At 45.7% G+C, this 12,658-nt stretch overlaps 1 long non-coding RNA gene across 1 annotated transcript in view; it reads right to left on the reverse strand.

Moving 5' to 3' along the window:
- The window catches only part of LOC147005454 (uncharacterized), a 36,276-nt gene extending 23,915 nt beyond the window's left edge, over positions 1 to 12,361 (reverse strand). The window contains exons 1-2 of the long non-coding RNA XR_015046671.1: positions 12,239 to 12,361; positions 10,047 to 10,173 (exon numbers count right to left, since the gene is read on the reverse strand). This is a non-coding gene — a long non-coding RNA (uncharacterized LOC147005454). The remainder of the gene's footprint in view (positions 1 to 10,046; positions 10,174 to 12,238) is intronic.
- Between the last annotated feature and the right edge of the window lie 297 nt (positions 12,362 to 12,658).

A 12,658-nucleotide genomic window follows, 5' to 3' on the forward strand; every position in this document is an offset into this window, starting at 1 on the left:
CAGGAAGACATGAAGAATTTCCTTTCTTGTTATTTACTTATTTAGTTGTTGGTTGGTTAATTAGTTTATGTTCTGGGGATAGGGTCCATCTTATGCATTCCAGATCAGCCTCAAACTTGCCATGTCGCCAAGTCACATCCTGAACTCATGATAATTCTTCAGCCTCATCCTGTCAGAGCGCTGAGAATATGAATAAGCCACCACACCTGTATTGAGGATGTATGAGGTATTTTCCAGGTGGTGTGAAGGACAAGGAGGAGGAGGAGGAGGAATAGGAGGAGGAGGAGGAGGAGGAGAAAGAGGAGGAAGAGGAAGAGGAAGAGAAAGAGAAAGAGAAAGAAAGAGAAAGAGAAAGAGAAAGAGAAAGAGAAAGAGAAAGAGAAAGAGAAAGAGAAAGAGAAAGAGAAAGAGAAAGAGAAAGAGAAAAAGAGAAGGAGGAGGAGGAGGAGGAGGAGGAGGAGGAGCAGATAGCAATCATAGTTGTGGTTTTCATGGTAACTACTCATTGTCTACAGTTGCAATATAATAAGCCATAGATTGAATCATTTGCTTCTGTTAGTTAGAGGTTGGGTTGGATGAGCCCAACTACTTCAGGCTCCTACCACAATAGACAGAGATGCTCTCAATGCCTTCCCTTCCCACGGTGATAGACTGCATCCCATCTCAAGCATTCCTTCTTTAAGTTGTTTTTGTCAGTATTTTGTACCGATAAGGAAAGTACATTAGGCCACAGTTGCCCAGTGGAGCACAGAAACACTCCATTCATGTTACCACCCCCCTTCCAACTCCACATTCTTCTCTCTCTACTTGGATTATCAAAGTGGCCTCAGGCCATGTCTTTCCCTCCGCAGGTCTTCATAGTTACACCCCACACTGAGACTTTGTAATATTGAACTACGTTCGCTTGCCTCTTTTCTGCCCTCCTGAAGGCCATTGGCCTTGTCAGTCCTAACCAGTCTCTTGCTCAGTCCCCACCACTCCTCCAGAGGGTTATCATCAGTCCATTCCCCAAGTTTTGCTATCCATGTTCCTTTGCACCTCAGCAGGCTCTTGTCTAGGTCTGCAGCATCTGCTATTAAGGGTGTGGCCCTGTTGGAGTAGGTGTGTCACTGTGGCCATAGACTTTAAGACCCTCATCCTAGCTGCCTGGAAGTCAGTCTTCTGCTAGCAGCCTTCAGATGAAGATGTAGAACTCTCAGCTCCTCCTGCACCATGCCTGCCTGGATGCGGCCTTGCTCCTGCCTTGATGATACTGGACTGAACCTCTGAACCTGTAAGTCAGTCCCAATGAAATGTTGTCCTTATAAGAGTTGCCTTGGTCATGGTGTCTGTTCACAACAGTAAAACCCTGACTAAGACATTTTCCAAGCACTTTTCACCAAGATCTCAGGAAGACGCCCACCTTTGTAGGGAGTTGGAGATTTTCTATGCAATTAAAAAAGGCTTTTACACACCACGATCCAAAACCCAGAAGAGGCCTGTGTGGCCTGCATCACAAAGTGGAGGGGGGCATTTTGGTGAGAAGGGATTAAAGAGGTTGGCAAAATGTTGTTCAGCTGCCTTCCTGTATCAGAAGGATAACGTGAGGAAATGGTATTTTCTGATTTTTTTTTTTAAATCAGAAAGTGAGCCAATGTCATCTGTGTATTGAAAAGTTGGGAAAACAAGTGTGTCTGACCTGAGAATAACTCCGAGGATCGTGCCAAAGGGTGCTGTTAAGGCTGCCAAGGGAAGGAAGTAACCCACAGTCCTACCCAGCCTGCGATGCCTGGGAACCACAACAATGACAACCATGGAAGTACTCCCAGGGTGCACTAGTGGCACGCACGCCTTAGTGATAACCAATGCTGTCTCTCTCAACAAGAGTACATCATGCCCAGTCATGGAGACTAGCCAACTGCGCAAGGCTACTGAGGTTAGGGTTCTTAGAGGAAAGTTACAACCTCCACTTCTCTAAGCCACTGCAATTCTTGAGTAAAACAGAAAGAAAACAAGCATGACTGGAAAAGGTGAGGGTAAAAGCAGGAGACCCAATTGGGAAATTCCCGTTGAAATCCATGAAATTCATGTTAAAAGTGGAGTAATGAGAGACAGATGCACAGACAAGCTTTAGTCACACTCTGGAGACAAGATTTGCTAATTCTTAGAAATGTATCGGATGAGGGTGGCTAATTGAAGGGACCGTTGGTTTTTAGACTTTTATGGCTTGCACCATTGAATAGATGGTATTCTTTTTTTCTTTTAGGGATGAGAAACTCTGCACTTGAGAGATATATTTTGAATAGAAAAATTGAAAGCCTTGCATTGGACATCTTAAGCTGATATCAAGTATAGACATTTTTAAGCTTTGTGAAAACAGAACAGCCAGAGTGTAATAAACAGAGCCACTAATGGTGGGGCTTGCTTCCTCTGTGTCACACTGTTTACACACTCACTTATTTAATCCTCACACTCACCATATAAAGGGTTGACATTGTAACTTCTATTTTTTCCGATGAGAGAAATGAGGTACAGGGCAGTCTGGTCGTCCGGCTCCCCAAGAGCTACGTTTCTAACTGGAAGACTCGAGGCTCAGTCAGTTCTAAGCTATTAACTTCCAAGCCTGGTCCAAGCGCTGCACCTTAAAGCCAGAGTGTTGATGCCATAGAAGGGATTAATATATTACTCATTCCAAATAATGCCAGCAGCAAGCAGACACAGCACTCTACCATGCCATTTCAGGACCTACTAAAAACTGATCTTGATACATTTCAGCAATTCCGTTATTGAAATAAGACTTTTTTTTTAAAAACTTTTTTCTTGTTTTGTTATTGCTAGTGGTGGTTGGTTGGTTTCTTTTTGAGTCAGGGTCTCACTATATCACTTTGTATGGCCTAGAACTTTCTAGGTAGACCAGGGTGTTCTCAACCTTTGGCAATTCTCCTGCCATTGTCTCCTGAGTACTGAGATGTAAATACATGGTACCACTCTTGGCTTAAGATGACTTTTCTTATAACAGATACAATTACACAAGTAGAGTATGGTCTGGACACTAAGGTCTTTCGCCTACATGTGCAGTGCTGAGCAGTGACTTCTAAAGGAATTCTCAGCACCACCACTCAGCCTTCCTGCCTGGACACAGTTACCTGCACAGACTCACTTATTCATAAGTGTCCCTCCAGAGGCTGTTTGTTGTCACAGTGAGCTGAGCCCTCATAGGTGCCCACCAGTAGTTATACTGGGCCTGCAAGTAGTTATAGTGACAACAATATAGAACCATCAAGTTACATAAGCTGTGTGAGCTGATGGCACACAGCACAGCAATGTCAGCTATTAGGGGAGCAGAGGTGACATCTGCTGACTTTAGTACACACAGCAGTGACCACTGGAAATTAGGGTAGGTAGGGTGATAGCTTCAGTGTGCACTGAAGTGACATTCAGCTATTAGGGTCGGTGGCGGGATATCTGCTGAGGTGCCATACACCCTGCACTGACAAGGTGTCAGAACAGGTAAGTGTGTGTCAGGGCGTTATACCTGCCCACTGCAGTACACATCACAGTGACGTCCTCTGTTAGGTAGGTGGTGTTATATCTGTTAATTGTAGCATGTTAGGATAGCTGGGGTGATATATGATGACTATAATGTATACTGTAGTGACACTTTGGCTGGGGACAAGGATCTGTTTTTGTGACAGCTTCCAGCCTCCAGAGCTTTGCGCCATAGTACTTCTCAACACTGTACTAGCATCCTGCTGCCCCTGGCAGTTTGAACTGGTTTCTTTTAAGTCCCATGTGATGATCTGTTTAAAGTAATTTTTTTAACCCACTTTAAGGCTGTTAAATCTGAAGCGGCAGTGAGGACTTCCTGTTTATATTCTTCTTCGCTGTCTATCCACTTCATTCCTAGAGAAGTGTGAGACAAGAGCCCTATTGGGGACAACAGCACAACAGCAGACTGTGTCCACTGACCACTTGATAGCCCTCTGTGGAGGAAGTTATATTTCAGTGAGCGGAACTAAAATATAACCTGGAAGCTGCCCAATCTTCAGGGTCCAGAGCACAGAGGAAGCCTCGAGAGCACTTCAAAAATAGATGTGTCCATCCATACTGTTTCAACACCTCAAAAGTTTTAGAAGGAACAAAGTTCATTGCAGAGAATATGCATGCATGTGTGTGTGTGTGTGTGTGTGCACATACTTTGAGATAAGGCTTATTCTATAGGCCAGTCTGCCTTTGAACTCATGTTGATCCTCCTGCCTCAGACATTGTGATTACAACCATGAGCCCTCATGCCCACCTGCCTCAGTTCTACCTGCTTCCTCCACATCAAACCTCTTAAACTCCATAAACTCCTGTGGATACAGATTCCCTACCCTGAGGCTCTAAGCGTTATCAGCTTGAAATGCCTCTCAACACTACCTATCAAACCTGCCTCTCCTCAGACTGCCAAACCTCAAACCTGCCAAACCTCAGACTACAGGCCATCTTCTCTCTGAAGTGCCTCTCTGCTCACTCATCTTCTGCTCTAGATAGAGCTGACCTTTGCCCTTGTTTATGTCTCTGTTGCTTCTAACGTCAAGTAATTCCAAGGCACTTCCGTTATAGTAATGTGGGCAGTACACCGCAATGTTGCCTATCGGAGTCCCTTCTCTTTAGTCCTGTTCTTTGGGTCTCATGGGTACTGAGGAAAATATTTATCAAGAAGCCACGTCCCCCAGCTCTCGCGGATCGCATTCTTCAACAGACATGACAAGTAGTCATAATCTGTCATACATAGGTGCTACAGCCAAATGCCAGAAAAGTAGAGAGAATAAGTCTTGTCCTCTGTATTTCTATATGGTCACAAAGTAGAAAGTTTTGGCCCCAAAGTCACAGGCTCTCCCATGCTGTTTATATCACAGATACTATAATGGACCTCCTTCCATGCTCTTTATACCCCAGGTACTATAGTGGGATTTCCCTGCCGCTAACAGCAGGACTAGTTTAGAGACTTCCCTTCTACAGTTCTGTGCTCATTTTTATATTTTTAAATTGAAAATTATACCTTTTACATAACATGTTTTCTTAAGTGCAGTCCTAAAGTTAGAAACATTTCAGGTCCAATAAAAACCTGCATCCACCCTGGCTCCAGGCTGCTGCAGTCATTTATCTGTGGCCACAGATTGTAAACAGAGCTGAAGGAAAAGTCAACAGCGGTTCTGGGTGGGTTGCAGAGAGGTGGCACCTGCTTCCTCCTGGGTGGGGAGGCTGAGTGTTGAGTGAAGCAGGTCAGCCCTTGCCTCCTCTCAAAGAACTCAGACGGAAACCCCAAAGGCTGTTATTGTCTCCAGCTCCCCTGCTGCCCACCGCCCCTAACAGAGGGTGAATTAGAACAGAGGGTCAAAAAAGCCATGGTTCAACATGATCAACAGAAACGGCACCCCACTGGCTCACGGGTGTTCTTGATGCTGCTGAAATTCCGAGGAAACACAATACCTACAGGCCAGAAGAGGGGGGAAGGGAAGCGGGAAACAAAAACAAAAGTGAGGTTACCTGAGGCCTCCCAGACCTGAAAAAGGAATCGCTTTCCCTGCCTTCAGCATGGCCTTCAGGCAAAGCCAGCATGGGCTTTCTCTGTGGCCTAAACTAGTAGTACTGAGTCCAGGGTATGCTTGGGTTAGAATTAAGTTCTTTCAAGGTCCCAAGTACAGAATAAATAAATAAATAAATAAATAAATAAATAAATAAATAAAAATTGGGGCTGCCTCTGCTTCCATTATGTAATGCAAACCACTCAAATATGTTTTTAGTGACACAATTTACATGTATGCTGAAATTAGGATATTTTCCCCGCTAGGTTTGGAGATTTGTACATTTGGGGCAGACTAGCTGACCTTCCTTCCTTCTCTAGTTAGCTTATCCTGCCCGTGCTCCCCTTTACTGACCCCTGTGCTCCTCTTTACTTGAAAGAACCTAGTGGGGAAACCCCCACTCAACTCCCGATTCGGCGTGCACCCAAGAATCACGAATAGAACACAACGCCTTGATGTAACAACACGAGGTATTTTAATGGCGGAGCTCCGGGTCGAAACGTATCTCACACAGGAGACAGTGGATTCGACCACGAGGCTTGGAAGCTAGGGGTTTTTATAGAAAAGGAGTGGGGCCGGGGGAGGAATTGGCGCGGTTTCACATGATTGGTCCATTTAAAAATCAGCAGCCTGAGGTCAGAGGGGTGGGAGATAGGGAGGCGATGGGCCTGCCCGGGCATGTCCAGGTCTGTTCTGCTATGTTCTCAGCCCCAGGTTTCAAAGCTCACAAACAACTCTTTGGGCTATTTGACATACATTACATGAATCACAGGTCTCAAGTTTTATTTCCTTTCATACTGACCCCTGTGCTCCTCTTTACTGATCCCTGTGCTCCACTTTACTGACCCCTGTGCTCCTCTTTACTGATCCCCATGCTCCTCTTTACTGACCTCCGTGCTCCCCTTTACTGACCCCTGTGCTCCTCTTTACTGATCCTTGTGCTCCTCTTTACTGACCCCTGTGCTCCTCTTTACTGACTCCTGTGCTCCTCTTTACTGACCCCTGTGCTCCTCTTTACTGATCCTTGTGCTCCTCTTTACTGACCCCCGTGCTCCTCTTTACTGACCCCCATGCTCCTCTTTACTGATCCCCGTGCTCCCCTTTACTGACCCCAGTGCTCCTCTTTACTGACCCCTGTGTTCCTCTTTACTGACCCCTGTGCTCCTCTTTACTGACCCCCGTGCTCCTCTTTACTGACCCCTATGCTCCTCTTTACTGACTCCTGTGCTCCTCTTTACTGACCCCTGTGCTCCTCTTTACTGATCCTTGTGCTCCTCTTTACTGACCCCTGTGCTCCTCTTTACTGACTCCTGTGCTCCTCTTTACTGACCCCTGTGCTCCTCTTTACTGATCCTTGTGCTCCTCTTTACTGACCCCTGTGCTCCTCTTTACTGACCCCTGTGCCCCTCTTTACTGACTCCTGTGCTCCTCTTTACTGACTCCTGTGCTCCTCTTTACTGATCCCTGTGCTCCTCTTTACTGACCCCTGTGCTCCCCTTTATTGATCTCCGTGCTCCTCTTTACTGACCCCTGTGTTCCTCTTTACTGACCCCTGTGCTCCCCTTTACTGACCCCCGTGCTCCTCTTTATTGATCCTTGTGCTCCTCTTTACTGACCCCTGTGCTCCTCTTTACTGACCCCCGTGCTCCTCTTTACTGATCCTTGTGCTCCTCTTTACTGACCCCTATGCTCCCCTTTACTGACCCCTGTGCTCCCCTTTACTGACCCCCATGCTCCTCTTTACTGACCCCTGTGCCCCTCTTTACTGACTCCTGTGCTCCTCTTTACTGACCCCTAGGCTCCTCTTTACTGACCCCTATGCTCCTCTTTACTGACTCCCGTGCTCCTCTTTACTGATCCCCGTGCTCCTCTTTACTGACCCCTGTGCTCCTCTTTACTGACCCCTGTGCCCCTCTTTACTGACTCCTGTGCTCCTCTTTACTGACTCCTGTGCTCCTCTTTACTGATCCCTGTGCTCCTCTTTACTGACCCCTGTGCTCCCCTTTATTGATCTCCGTGCTCCTCTTTACTGACCCCTGTGTTCCTCTTTACTGACCCCTGTGCTCCCCTTTACTGACCCCCGTGCTCCTCTTTATTGATCCTTGTGCTCCTCTTTACTGACCCCTGTGCTCCTCTTTACTGACCCCCGTGCTCCTCTTTACTGATCCTTGTGCTCCTCTTTACTGACCCCTATGCTCCCCTTTACTGACCCCTGTGCTCCCCTTTACTGACCCCCATGCTCCTCTTTACTGACCCCTGTGCCCCTCTTTACTGACTCCTGTGCTCCTCTTTACTGACCCCTAGGCTCCTCTTTACTGACCCCTATGCTCCTCTTTACTGACTCCCGTGCTCCTCTTTACTGACCCCTGTGCTCCCCTTTACTGACCCCTGTGCTCCCCTTTATTGATCCCCGTGCTCCTCTTTACTGACCCCTGTGTTCCTCTTTACTGACCCCTGTGCTCCCCTTTACTGACCCCTGTGCTCCCCTTTATTGATCCCCGTGCTCCTCTTTACTGACCCCTGTGCTCCTCTTTACTGACCCCTGTGCTCCCCTTTATTGATCCCCGTGCTCTTCTTTACTGACCCCTGTGCTCCTCTTTACTGACCCCTGTGCTCCCCTTTATTGATCCCCGTGCTCCTCTTTACTGACCCCTGTGCTCCCCTTTATTGATCCCCGTGCTCCTCTTTACTGACCCCTGTGCTCCTCTTTACTGATCCTTGTGCTCCTCTTTACTGACCCCTATGCTCCCCTTTACTGACCCCTGTGCTCTTTACTGATGGAGTGCTGGTGAGAGAGTCCCTTCCCACTGTGTTTTGCCCATCTATAGTTGGTGTGTAATATCTCTTTAACCTTGTAGGTCTATTGATACTCATTGTCTTTCCCCTTCCAAACAAAACGGTTTCAGATACTTCTCAGGATTGTGCACCCTACTGACTTATACAGAAAAGATGCTGATCAGATTACAGAGGCCATCCTAGGAAGGCACTGATGAATCTGACTTTACTCATTCCATAAATACTTACTGAACACCTACCACGTCCTGGCTGTTGAGGGTACAGTGATAAACAGAGGAAATATTCCTTCCCCTGCAGGTTGTAGTCGGAACTCAGTGCTTGCTTATGGGATTGAGCCAGCTGTGTGAGTCCATGGTAAAGTATCCTGAGACTGTGATGAGGTAGCCTGGGCTCATGTTCCTTGCTTTGCGACTTTGGGCAATGTAGTTCTCAAGGCTCTGCACACAGCCAACTATTCCCTTCTCTTTAAAATCTGGTTAGAAATTGGACGGCCACACGCCCAAAGTGTGTCTCACTCAACGGATGCTTCTGCTTAGGAGACAAGAGCGTGAATGTACAGGCCCGTGGGGGGTTCCTCCTTGCCTCATTAGAAGATTCTGGCCACGGAGACAGAATGATTCCCTCTCCAGTGTGCGTCTTATTTTGGAATTCAGAGTTTAGAGGGTGAGCTAATGTCACACTGTGAGGCAGTGAAAACACCCTTTCTACGGTTCAGGAAAGGATTGTGTTTCTTTACCGTCCTTTCATTTTTGCTGAAAAAAAAAAAAAGTCCTTGGGGGCTTTAATAGGGAATCAAGAGCAAACATAGCTCCGATTGCTTCTGTCTCTTGCTCTTCTGTTTGATCTCCCCAAAATCTGCCTCCCCCTAGGAAGGAATATCCTTGCCAAAAAGCAATGACTGAGAAATGTAGGGTTTACTCAAGAGTTTATGCAAATGAAGGGAAAGGGAAACCATTGAAAAAGCCTGTTAGACAGTGCCCACTCCTCTTTCCCAGATCCTCTCTCACCATGTCACCAGCAGCAGCCTTAGTTCCCTCCCTGCAGCAACAACTGATGCCAAACCTTATTCAGAAAGCTAAGACTCTGTCCCCGCCCGATAGGCCAAGTTTGTCTGTGATTTTTCTCTTCCCTCAGGGTTAATCCTCCATGCCATCTCTACCCTGTCCTGCAGGGAGGCAGATGCAACCGGGATGGACATGGAGATCCAGTTCTGCCTCTGAGGAGATGCAGAAGTTGTGCTACAGGTTGCTCTCATCTGCCAGCAAGCCTCATCATTCACAGCAAAAGCTTTGCTGAGTACATTGAACGTTTACCCCCACCCTTTGGATTTGAAGCTGGCCTGGCCTTCCCACATTTTAGCCCCTGGCAAACATTCTGCTTACTGCATGTTTTCTCTAACAGCCCCATCGCCTCCAGAACCCAACAGGTCACAGGTTCCTATTTGCTTGACTCCTAGTAGATTACAAATTCCATGAGTGTAGGCACTGGGGGCTTTTGTAGCTCAGCACCCAGTACAGTGCAGGACTCCATTAAGTCCCCCGTGTATTTGTAGAATTGAGGAGTGAATGGAAAATGTGGGCTTTTCCACAGGTCATCCTACTGAGGGAGTATGTACTGTGGTTTTTGAGGACAGTCCCAAGTATCAGCAGTCTACAATATGAAATCTGTCACAGGAAAGATCCAGTGTGATTTTAACTTTACCTCAGGATTCTCTTCTTGCCAGTCCTCCTCTAGAGCCTCAGAGGAGATGCCATCATGGAGTCATCATTTCATTTGCTAGCTTTCTTCTCTTGTTCTTTCAAAGCACAAGGCAAAGCAAACATAATATCTGGAGGTAAACAGATGAATAAACTAGATTTCACTATTCAGCCTTGTGGTCTTTAGAAATGTCTTAGCTGTGCACGTGGCACATGGCTGTAATCATTGCACTTGGGAGGAAGAGGCAGGAGGGCTATCGAGTTCAAATTATATACTCACCCCAGCTTGGTAGTATATAATCACAAACACACTGACATACACACATACCTATGCACACACAAACACACACACACACACCACTGGGAGAATAAATTACCTTTCACTTCATTTTCCTTATGATAGAATGAAGACTCTTACCATAATAGTATTGTCAAAGAATTAGTTGGCACATATGGGCCCTCCTGGCACATATGAGAATTCTGTATATGTCAACATTAATCCTGTTGAATCAGTTTCTTTTCACTTTTGCCATAACTGGACTATGTTCTGGAAGTTCGGCGTGATTCTCAGTTTGTTGCTCTCTTCATACTGTCAGATAATTTCTCCCTACAGCTGATTTTAAGTCTCCCTTGCCCTCCCCTGTTCCCTTCTCTGTTTTCGCCCCACCCTTTTCTTGTTTTGGTGAGAATCTCTCCTGTAGCCCATGCTGATCTTGAACTTGCTGTGTAGACAAGGGTGACCTTGAACTTCTCATCCTCCTGTTTCCACCTCCTGAGTCCTGAACTTGAGAACAAACTTTTCCAGACTTTGCAGTCAAGTTTATAATATGCCTTGAGATAACTTCAGACTTTTACTAAAAACCCTGCTGTCCCAGTGTGTGCTCAGCCTGTTTAAACTTAACCCACCTTTAAGAGAACAATGTAACCAATCTTAATATTCCTTGAGTTTTCCATGTGATCAGATTTTATAACCTAAGTTAACACATAGCTTTAATCTTAAATTACCTTATCTTCTGCATCCCTGACACAGAATGATGTATATATATATATATATATATATATATATATATATATATATATACATATATATGTGTGTGTGTGTTGTGGTAATGATTTGTTGAGAGCAGCCAACAGGTTGGAAGCAACCTTAAAACAAATAGCCACCATCAATATTGCAAGCAGCATGTGGCTATGGATTGATAATGTCTGTTTACAATGTCGAGTGCTACACTCTTGAGTCATATGGGGCAGCAACTGCTTCCCTTGTGAAATTCTATTGAAGAGTTTGTCTAAAAAGAAAATAAAAATCCCCCATTCCTTTTCCCCATCATGTTTTCTGTGCTACTCAGTTACCATAGAACAAAGCCTTTTGGAAGAACCAGACACAGTGTCAGACACAAGCACAGAGTCAGACAGACACAGGCACAGCTCACAGGCATAAGGAACAGGGCACAGCTTTAGAGATGTACAACAGCCAAATCACAGATAGGCCAGTAACCACCAACTACAGGCAGACAGAAAGCAGGGAGAGAAAGTGGAGAACTCAAACTTGGGCTTGCGCTTGGTCAAATTAATCCAAGAGGAAGTAACTTTATTTTCATTTTTTATGCATCAAAGACATCCTCAGAGGCCATCTTTAGTGCATTAACCAATACAGATCCCCAGCCCTGCATAAACCCAGTGTGGGATTCCATACCTGCCATTCCAGAGCTCAGGAGGTGGAAACAGGAGGATGAGAAGTTCAAGGTCACTCTTGGCTATAGCTTCCCCGTCCCACATAAAAGATCCTCTCTCAGCTCTCATTATGGTCCCTGGCTCTTACAGTTTTTCACCCTCTCTTCTCTGATGGTCTTTATGGCTCAGGTATAGGGATAATACAGTATAGTGGTGTAGATATGTCAGGTGGGGTCAGTTAGTCATCAGCTGGAGCTTTCCGTAATGGACCCCATCTGCTGAAGAAGCCTACTCACTTTCTTGAGCCTTTCCTCATCTTTAAGACCTGAGGGAAAATGGCCTTCTATACAAGGAGTTTCTGTTTGTTTCTTTTAAGTGTCTTTGCAGTGTTGGCTTAGGATCACTTGAAAATACCTACTGTCTTTGGATTATCCCAGCTACAGGAGAATGTGGGAAGCCAGTCTTCAAACACATACAAAACTAGTTAATAGTGAGAAGTTCTAAAGAGACTTTTTTATATACCTGGCTTGTTGTTCATACTGGACAGGAACGCCACCACCAAGCTCATCTCTCTCTTACTTTTGCTTGATGTGGAGTCTTGCTAAATGGCGCAGGCAGGCTGGCCTCTGAGTTGCTATGTATACCAAACAATCTTTGAATGTGTGATAGTCTTAGCTCCTGAGCAGCTGGAATTACAAGTGTGAACCACACCTGGCTTTATTGGCCAGGTTAAACACAGGTAATATCTCCAGGGAGGGGCAATGTACATAGTACAAGCAAGTTTATTTTTGGCTCTCCCTTGGGCTGCAGGTATAACCCTTTTATATTCTGACTTTATAGCATGTGGGCCTCTTAGCAAGCTTCTCGTGGTATCTAAACCCTTGGCTTTCTTGTCTATCTTCATAAAAGATATACAAATGAATTCTCAGGTTCGTTCAGGTC

The sequence above is a fragment of the Mus caroli genome, unplaced genomic scaffold, assembly GCF_978045245.1.
Source record: "Mus caroli unplaced genomic scaffold, Mus_caroli_1 scaffold_3, whole genome shotgun sequence".
NCBI lineage: Eukaryota > Metazoa > Chordata > Mammalia > Rodentia > Muridae > Mus > Mus caroli.